General features: G+C 37.9%; 1 pseudogene; it reads left to right on the forward strand.

Annotated features, from left to right (window-relative positions):
• The first annotated feature begins 7,581 nt into the window (after positions 1-7,581).
• Positions 7,582-8,774, forward strand: LOC110888368 (annotated as a pseudogene).
• The last annotated feature ends 1,732 nt before the right edge of the window (positions 8,775-10,506 follow it).

The raw sequence follows: 10,506 nt of genomic DNA on the forward strand, positions 1-10,506 counted from the left end.
GTATTCACGTAGATCCTTCTAAAATAGAAGCAATTACCAAATGGAAGGTTCCACAAACAGTTATAGAAATCAGAAGCTTTCGAGGCTTACCTTGATACTACAGACGATTTATTAAAGATTTTTCTAAGATAGCTGTACCCTTGACTAAGCTAACCTGAAAAGCAGTTAAGTTTGAATGGGGACCTAGACAAGAAGAAGCTTTTAAGATTTTAAAGCAAAGATTGACAAATGCTCTAATTTTAGCCTTGCCAGAAGGAACTGAAGATTTTGAAGTATATTGTGATGCTTCAAAGTTAGGATTAGGATGTGTGTTAATGCAACGCAAGAAAGTAATTGCGTGTGCTTCCATGCAATTGAAGAAGCACGAAGAAAACTATACGACTCATGACTTAGAATTAGGATCAATAATTTTTGCCCTTAAGATCTGGAGACATTATATGTATGGAAGTAAGTTTACTGTTTATACAGATCATAAAAGTCTAAGGTATATATTTGGGCAGAAAGAGTTGAATATGAGGCAAAGAAGATGGATGGAAATCCTGAGTGACTACGACTGTGATATTTAATATCACGAAGGAAAAGCAAATGTAGTCGCAGATGCTTTAAGTCGTAAGTATCATGAAAAGCAAAAGCAAGTCCATGCTCTTAGATTAAATCTGCAATTTGATTTAATGGAACAATTAAAGAAAATTCAAGAAACGGCAATCGAAGACAATGCTGAAGGAATGAAAGGACAAATAAAAGAATTAGAGCAAGGAAATGATGGAATTTGGAGGTTCCACCATAAAAGAATTTGGGTACCTAAGCATGGAGATTTAAGGAATAAGATTCTAGAGGAAGCCCATAAATCTAGGTATACCATGCACCCAGGTAACAATAAGATGCACCAAGATTTAAGGAATAATTTTTGGTGGATAGGAATGAAAAAGGATATAGCTGAATATCTATCTAAGTGTCTTACTTGTTCACAAGTAAAAGCAGAACATCAGAAACCTTCGGGACTACTACAACAGTTAGAAATGCTTGTATGGAAATGGGAACTCATAACAATGGATTTTGTTACTAAGCTACCTAAAACCAGAAAAGGTAATGATGCAATTTGGGTAATCGTAGACCGATTAACCAAATCAGCTCATTTTCTACCCATGAAAGAAACCTTTAGCATGGAAAGATTAGCCAAGTTGTACGTAGACGAAGTAGTATCCTTAGATGGAGTTCCACTCTCCATTGTATCGGATAGGGATAGTCGTTTCACTTCCCATTTCTGGACTAGTTTCCAGGAAGCAATGGGAACCCGACTAAATTTAAGTGCTGCATATCATCCTCAAACAGACGGACAAAGTGAAAGGACGATACAAACCCTGGAAGACATGCTCCGAGCATGTGTGATAGATTTTGGTGGTAATTGGGATAACCACTTACCCTTAATTGAATTCTCCTATAATAATAGTTATCATTCAAGCATTGAAGCTGCCCCATTTGAAGCACTACATGGACGTAAGTGTAGAACTCCAGTTTGTTGGGCAGAAATAGGAGAAAGTCAGTTATCAGGTCCTGAAATTGTACAAGAAACCACTGACAAGATAACTCAAATCAAAGAAAGACTGAAGACGGCTCGAGATCGCCAGAAAAGCTATGCAGACAATCGCCGCAAACCACTAGAGTTTCAAGTTGGAGACAAAGTACTTTTGAAAGTCTCTCCTTGGAAAGGAGTCGTACGATTTGGTAAGAAAGATAAGCTGAGTCCAAGGTACGTAGGACCATTTCCAGTAATGCAACGAATAGGACCAGTTGCTTATCGTTTACAACTACCAGAAGAACTAGCTGGAGTACATGATGTATTTCATGTATCCAACCTCAAGAAATGTCTATCGGACGAATCCCTGGTAGTACCACTTCAAGATATAGAGGTAAATGAAAAGCTAAAATTTGTAGAAAAACCACTACAAATAGAAGATAGAAAGATTAAGTTTCTCAAGCACAAACGACTAGTGCTAGTCAAAGTCAAGTGGGATTCAAAGAGAGGACCAGAATACACTTGGGAGCTAGAATCAGAGATGAAGCGAAAATATCCTCATCTATTCCAGTAAATCTCGAGGACGAGATTTTTATTAAGGTGGGGAGGATGAAACAACTCTCACTAAAATTATTACTTAGTATGTTAATTATTTAATAAGGAAACCCTAATTGAGAAACCCAAGTAATTCTGCATAAACCCTAAAATTTTCAGAACAATCAGAATCAGGATCAGGGCCCCTAAAACTCAGGGGGGGGGGGGGTAAACCCTAACTGACGATTATCTTTATAATTTTGTCGATTCACTGACTCTCCTAGGCTATAAACACACGAAGCCACCCTATGCTAAAACTAGACCCGTCGCGCCATGCGAAGGAGATAAGTCTCCCTGTCGCGACACGCGAGGAAGTCAATTTTCCAGTATAAATAGGGGAGGTTGGCACTTGAATTCTGGTGTTAGTTCGACGATTAAATTCCAGATATATATGCTGAGATATAGTCCAATTACTATAAACACACACGAATCACTAAACGCTGCCGCGATAAACAGGGTAATAACTCGATCGCTATTACGATTCAACGTCCGATCGATTGAAACTATCCAATGAATGTTTAAGTGCCGCTCAAATTGAGTTTATACTTTGTCATTCATCGTTAATTCGATGGATGTTTAAGTATTGCACTTTGTCATTTGTTGTGAGGGTTTAATCTTGTGAATTGTCGTAAATGATGTATTAGTTACTAACCCAGTTCGTGTGCATTGTTATTTAATTTAGGTTAAAAAGGCTAATCAGTAGATTAAACTCCGCCCGCATAAATCTGCAATGTGAGTCATTCTCTTTTTATCAATTGTTTTACAATACTCCCAAGTAAATTATTTTCCAAAGTTATAATTACAGGGATTAATTCTTTGTAGTCCACAATTACAGCCGGTATGTGGGGTATTGTGCACATTACTAGTGTTTTTATCAGTTTAGGTGGGCGTACCTAAATTATGATACGTCACTTTTAGGTGAACGGACCTAAATAGTGATATACGTCACTTTTAGGTGAACGGACCCAACAGTGATATGACCACAGTCACAGAAACGAGTCGAGTGACAAATACCGTGGGTATATGGTTGACATGTAGAAACATTGTAATCGCTCAAAATACTGTCAATTATAACCAAGCATTGTTTAAACTAAAAGAATGATTCACTCAGTATTTCCCCGCTGACAAAACATTTTTCAAACATGTTTCAGGTGATCTGTTGTGATCCAGGAAAAGTGCCGTGAAACACTACAAGCTTAAAGAAGTGGCTTAATATAAATAAATAAAGAAACATGTTTTGTAAAATAAAGATTTCCCAGTGAAATCACCTTATTGTAAATTACAGGGTTTTATCCCTAAATTATGTAATAAAGTAAACGGGCATTTTTAGTATTAAAAAGATCCTGTATTAAAGACTTCTGCTGTCGCCTAAATTAATTACCACGGGGTTCCTGTCCCGCGGCTCTGGACCAGGTCAAACCGGGGCTAGGGCCGTGACACCTGGTGGCCACGACCCGTGGTGGGTTGGTTTCAGAAAGCACAGCAGGTTAGGGGGTGGACACGGGGGCGTGGTCAGTGAAACGGCCCTGTGGCGGCACTAATGCTTCCGGGCTTATGTCTGCAATTGATGATTTCCAGGTTTTTGGCTTTTGGTTCTGGTTTCCGGGCTTATGTAGCACTAATGCTTAGTGCATTCAAGCCTCTTATGTACCTGTTTCGCTAAACACCGTTCCAAACATAACATAATACCAACATCCTACCGAGCTTGGTACTCCCATTCTGATTGTTTGAACTTGAGAAACTTGCTGGCCATTTCTACAAAAGAGAACCACAAAACAATAAGCGTGTTATGATAAAATTTCAGAAAAAACTAAAAATAGGGAGCTGGACACGGCCCCGTGGCCACTGGCCACGCACCTTGTTCAGCAGATATCACTAGCCACGCCCTCGTGCTCGCTGACCACGCCCCGTGGTCAGGCGTCTATTACTACAACTTTTCATTTTTCGACCCGGTTTCGGAAACTTGAAAATTTTTGGTTGATTAGGGGCAGTTTTCCCTGAAAATGAAATCCCAAGTGCCATTTTTTCAAAAACATACCGTTTACCGTATTAATATTAACTTTTCGGTTCAAGAACAAGGGTTCTTAGTTTATACTTGAAATCGGGCAAATCTACGAACAATAACGGTTGATTTACTTCCTATAACATGCATCTAAACTACTACTACTACCACTACTAGATCTAAGCAAAAATTTGGGGTTTGGTTCGGTTCAAGTTTAAGAACCCTAGATTTTTCCCCAAATTTTTTATTTTAATCTACATGCAAATCGTTGAACTAACTGCAAAAGATGTCAGAATCATACCTTGTTGATGTTGAATGGAAGCAAAACGTAGAAAATTGCAGAAAATCGTGGAGGAACCAGAGAGTTTGCAGGGAAACGGGTCGTGGTGAAGTGAACAAATGAAGAAAACAAGGGTTTTATTCCCGTCTGTAGGCCGACCACGCCCCCGTGGCCAGTGGCCATGGCCCCGTGGACGGCTATATTATTGTATATATATATATATATATATATGTATATATATATATATATAGGGGATGGATCATGAGAAAACTAGTTTAAATGAGAAAACCAAAAACTAACTAAAAAAACCTAAAAAAACCTAAAAAAGTACCAATTTTTTTTTCTTTACAATTTTTTAAAGAAAAATCGCTACTTTTTATGTATGGAAAAGCATTTTCAAAAAAAAATTTTTGTTGTGCTGCACATGTGCACTAATCCACTTAACCCACCCCCCACCCACACCCCCCAAAAACCTAAACCCCCCCCCCAACCCCCACCCCCCAAAAACCTAAATTCACCCTCCCACCAAAAGCCTAACCCCCCCCCCCCACCCCCAAAAACCTAAACCCCCCACCCCCCAAAAACCTAAAACTAAACCCTAAACATAAACCCGAAAAAAACCTAAACCCCCACCCCCCCCACCCCCCAAAAACCTAAATCCCCCCCCACCCCCCACCCCCAAAAACCTAAAACTAAACCCTAAACATAAACCCGAAAAAAACCTAAACCCCCCCCACCCCCCCCCCAAAAAAAAAAACTAAACCCCCTCCCCCCACACCCAAAAACCTAATCCTAATCCTAAACCTCTAAAAAAACTAACCCTAAAAGCTAAACTAGACTCAAAAAGCTAATTTTAAGCATGTAATGCAATTGTACTACATGTTATATTGCACATGTGCACTACTATAATAATAGTGTTGAAAACATGACGACACCATAAATCCTTTTTTATGTCATAAAAAATATGCTCGAATATACTTGAATGAAAGATAAGAAAATTTGTAATCTTATGGTGCCATTTTTGTTTTAAAATGATAACGTATGGAGAAATGGGAAATGTTTGAAAAGTTATATATTTTTTTTCCAATTTTACCCCTCCTTCATTAAAAGTCCCCCTCCTTCATTAAAAGTCTCCCTCCCCCTCCTTTTTAGTGGATTTTAGTTAGTTTTCTAGTTTTTCATTTATATTTAGTTTTCTCATGATCCTCTCCCAATATATATATATATATATAGGGGACCACTAAAATGATAACCACCTCCAGTTGTAAGAACCGTGAGAACTACACCGTACGGGGCGAGGTGGACTAAATTTTTTTTTATAAACGTAGATGCGTGTATTATAGACACATTTGTAAAAAAAAATTCAAAAAATATGTTGTGTGTGTAGTTTTGAGCACCACAAGTTTGGATTTACGGGTACCGTAAAATTTAAATAAAATTTACGGCACCTGTAAACCCAAACTTGTGGTGCTCAAAACTACACACACGACATTTTTTTTTTTGAATTATTTTTTACAAATGTGTTTATAATACACGCATCTACGTTTATGAAAAAATTTATTGGTCCAACTCGCTCCGGATCAAGTAGTTCTCACGGTTCTTACAACTGGAGGTGGTTCTTATTTTAGCGGCTTAATATATATATATATATATATATATATATATATATATATATATATATATATATAGGATAAAGATCCGTTAGGAACCACCCATTATTGCGAGAACCGCGAGAACCAATGTGAACACATGGCAAATTTGTAATTAAATGACATTTAACAAAAAAACACGCTCTCCTCTTATTTCAGCCCCTGTTCACCATCGTCATTCACAATCTAGGGTTTCGCTGGAGATTTTGCTTAATCGTCGACGGAGATCTACGGCGGTGAGTTTCACGGCGGCGATCTTACAGGGGATTCGATCGGGATACTGATTACGGCGTTGGGATACTGATTTCGGCTACACATGGCTTCGTCTGACTCATCTCGTGTTGGAGTTGAACCTACGGCATCTGAAGGTTTTAGTTTTCGAATCCAATTCAGATGTTTATGCTATGATTTCAATTTATGATTTGGCCTTGATTCGAATCTCGTTTTGAAAGATTATTTGGTTGTTCTGGGATCGAAACAATTTTCAATGACAGGACGATGGCTGCTGTAAGTAATTCAATTTTACATATAGCATACTCCAGTAGGTTTTATTCTATTCGAATCCCAAATAAATTAGGCATTCTTGTTTGGTGTTTGGTGGTAGTTGCAGGTCAGAAGTGATGGTGAATTTTTAGCCAAGTGGTATCTTCTCAGGTAAAAGGTTCATATATAAATCTTTAATTTACATCGGATTTAACCAAATAAATTAGGCATGATGTTTACGACGGCAATCATGTAACACACCGGATTTCACAGCGGTGGCAGCCGGAAACGGTGTTTACAGCATCCTCTACATCACCATTTACATCTGATGTTCTTCCTCATACATTCTCTGATAATCCTCCTCATACATTTGATGCAGACATTGGTGGTGACATTGTTGGTCCATCTTCCAATAATACAGTTGACAGACACAATACACCTATAAATACATAACATCAAGAGTTGCAATTCATTCGATTTATGACTAAAAGGTATTATGTTGACTGTAAATGATGTATATACTTTGTAAATGATATTGTATTAAATGATATGCACATGTGCATTATATTTACTGTAAATGATGTTGTATTAAATTATATGCACATGTGCATTATGTTGATTGCAAATGATATTGTATTAAATTATATGCACATGTGCATTATGTTGAAAATTAGACTATGTCGTTGATGTATGGATTATGAACAAATGCCTTATGGATAACTATCCAATTATGTACAAAATTGCAGCAAACAAAGGGTCTTGGGTGGCGGACAACTACAAAAAAAATAGGGGAGTTGATATTGGCGATGAGATGCTGGAGAGCAGCTTCCCACATGTGGAGATTGAGAAAGATGATGGTGGTGGACAGGGTCAAGCTGCAGGTCATGGAAATGAGAATGCAAGCAGCAGCTCTAGTGGATCGAGCAATTCAAGCAGTGGCGAGTCGTCTTCCTCGAGTGGTATTGAATCTTATGGATAACTATCCAATTATGTACAGAATGGCAGCAAACAAAGGGTCTTGGGTGGCGGACAACTACAAAAAATAGGGGAGTTGACTATGTGGGATTGCAAATGGAAGAACAAGCCGACAACCGGGGAGGCATGGGTGGAGTTTATGCAGCTTTTGGCACTGCTGAGAGACACTAGAATGAAGACGGGTCAATATGGGTGGGGTTGGCACTCGGAAAATAAGTCGACTTTTACAGATAAACCTATACTACTGGACTTGGGTTTGGTTAAGTTGAATTTGTCCAAGAATATGTATTCTAGTCCACTTGATTTTGCCTCCGATGTTCGGTTGGTGTTTGAGAATGCAATGCTTTATAACCCCAAGACGGATGAGGTTCATGGAATGGCTCATCAGCTGCTGTCCTATTTCGAGATGCTTTTTAGACCGATTCAGGCGAAATTGCCTACTAATCAGCGTGTGAATGAGTTTTCTGCTGTATATGAATTCGATTGAAGTTCGTGGGACGATATACAGACGCCTGAGAGATCCAAGAAGCCAAAATTTAGTGACCCGGTTGCTCCTGTTTTAAACAAGCAAAATCACTCGACTACATCTAAACCGATCGTCCCACCTGTTGTTCAGCCGCCTATGCGGACGCCATCGCCAATGCAGGCTGCGGAACCAGAACCAGAACCAGAACAGATCAAACCGTCATCAACTGCGACACGAGGAACTGTGCCGAAGCTGCCCAAGCCTAGAGCCAAGGATCCGAACAAGAGGGACATGAACATGGAAGAGAAACATAAATTGGGGTTATGGCTGCAAAGTATGCCACCAGAGAAGATGCCACAGTTGTTGCAGATCGTACGTAAGAGGAACGTAAGAGGAACGATCAGTTGGCGCAAGTGGGTGATGAAATAGAGCTTGACATAGAGGCTTTGGACACAGAAACATTCTGGGAGCTCGATCGGTTTGTCACCAACTGTAAGAAACTAGTGAGCAAGACGAAAAGGCAAGCACTTTTAGTAAACAACGCAACGGTCGACATTGATGATGTAAGCTTTTCAATTGTTGGAAAACTGGAAGAATTGCTTGTTGTTTTATTTGAATGGTTGTGTTGAATTCAGGTTGAGGGGATTAACAAAAACAAGAAGGAAGCAGGGGAAGAAGATGTCGATATTGGTGATAAGACGCTGGAGAACAGCTTCCCACATGTAGAGATTAAGAAAGATGATGGTGGTGGACAGGGTCAAGCTGCAGGCCATGGAAATGAGAATGCAAGCAGCAGCTCTAACGGGTGACGATCTAGTTGTGGTCAAAGTGCAGGTTGTAACACTCAGGAAGTAAAATACAAAAAAAAAGGGAAGGGCATGAAGAATAAAAAGAGGAGTTGTAGAAAGAAATGATGTTATGAATCTATGGATACATGATCCCCGATTGCTTTAATTTACTTTCTATCGTTTTTTTTTTCTGTTTTTTTTTTCAGCTAAGATTTCCAAGTTTCTTTTCAAGGCTTTAATTTGTAATTTTACACCATAATCCATGTTTAATTATCAACCCTTTTCTTTTTTATCATTAAACATTAAACAAACAATTGGTTTATTACATAAGTTACTTATATTTTCATACATCATGTAATCCTGCACATGTGCATTATGTTGACAACCATATGTAATCATCAAAAAAATAAACTGTTAACCAACAATACATAATTATGCACATGTGCATCACATTATTAACACCTAATAATCATCACTAATAAACATTAAACAATAACTGTTATTTCTTACATTCATTACTTTTATTTTCATATATTACATAATCATGCACATGTGTATTATATTGATAACAATCCATGATCATCACAAATAAACTGTTAACCATCAGTACATAACGTTATGCACATGTGCATCACATTACCAACGCCCCGTAATCATCACCGAATAAATGTTGAACACGTGCGTACACACGCCATATACCTTATTAATTAGAATGTTATATGTTTTACTTTTTATATATACATGAACAATTACAAATGAACAATTACAAACAATTACAAGTGTTGTACATTCTACACTACAGGAACAATTACAAATATTGTACATTCTACACCTAATGGCATGCTATATTGGATACCCTATGTTGAATCTGAATACAACCATATGGTCATCAGTATCAACCGTCGCCGTTACCGTTGATTTTGCCAACTTCTTGTTCTTTACCGCACGCATTCCGTCACCTCCTTTTTTTACGTTTCAACACGTAACCTCCTTTTTTTGGGGGTTTCATCACGAGTTCGCTTAATTGCCCGCCTTTTTTTGTGTTTGTTTCTTCTTGCGCACCTGCGCGCACTTGCACGATATATTTAATGTGTTTACATAAGCGATATCATTTAACATGAATTTAATAAAGGGATGCACATGTGCATAAACTCCCATCTGGATCATCAAACATTAATCAACCTTTTTACCTTTTTGTTTATCCGTCGTGTAATCATATTCCATTCCATCCGGCATTTTAATTGACCTTTCATCCCTTGGTTTCAAAAAAAGATGCTTTCTTCAATTTTTTTCCATTGTTGATCTACAATAATAAACAAAATAAAATAAAATAAAAAGTAGGATCAATAAACATAAATTATCAATGAATATGTGCATTAACTTTAAGTTTATTACACTATATACATTATGCACATGTGCATCAACATAAACGACTTTATTAACATATTCTGGAAATTATGCACATGTGCATGTTGCATAATTATGCACATGTACATCAGCATGAATGACCTTAATAACCCATTCATTTCATTTTCTCTTTCCGTTGACAGTTCAAAACAACCCCACTGTTCTTTAACCCCAACAACCCACTAATTACATCCTCGTCCACCTTTATGTTACCAACATCCAATTTAATGACCATCTCTTTCCCTCTAAAATTATCCACCACAAAATATGACAAATTTGATGGTAAGCTGTCCGTTTTAAAATTCAAAATACTACCAAACCCCATTTTTTTTAACTACAACCTTCT

Source organism: Helianthus annuus, chromosome 2 (assembly GCF_002127325.2).
Source record: "Helianthus annuus cultivar XRQ/B chromosome 2, HanXRQr2.0-SUNRISE, whole genome shotgun sequence".
NCBI lineage: Eukaryota > Viridiplantae > Streptophyta > Magnoliopsida > Asterales > Asteraceae > Helianthus > Helianthus annuus.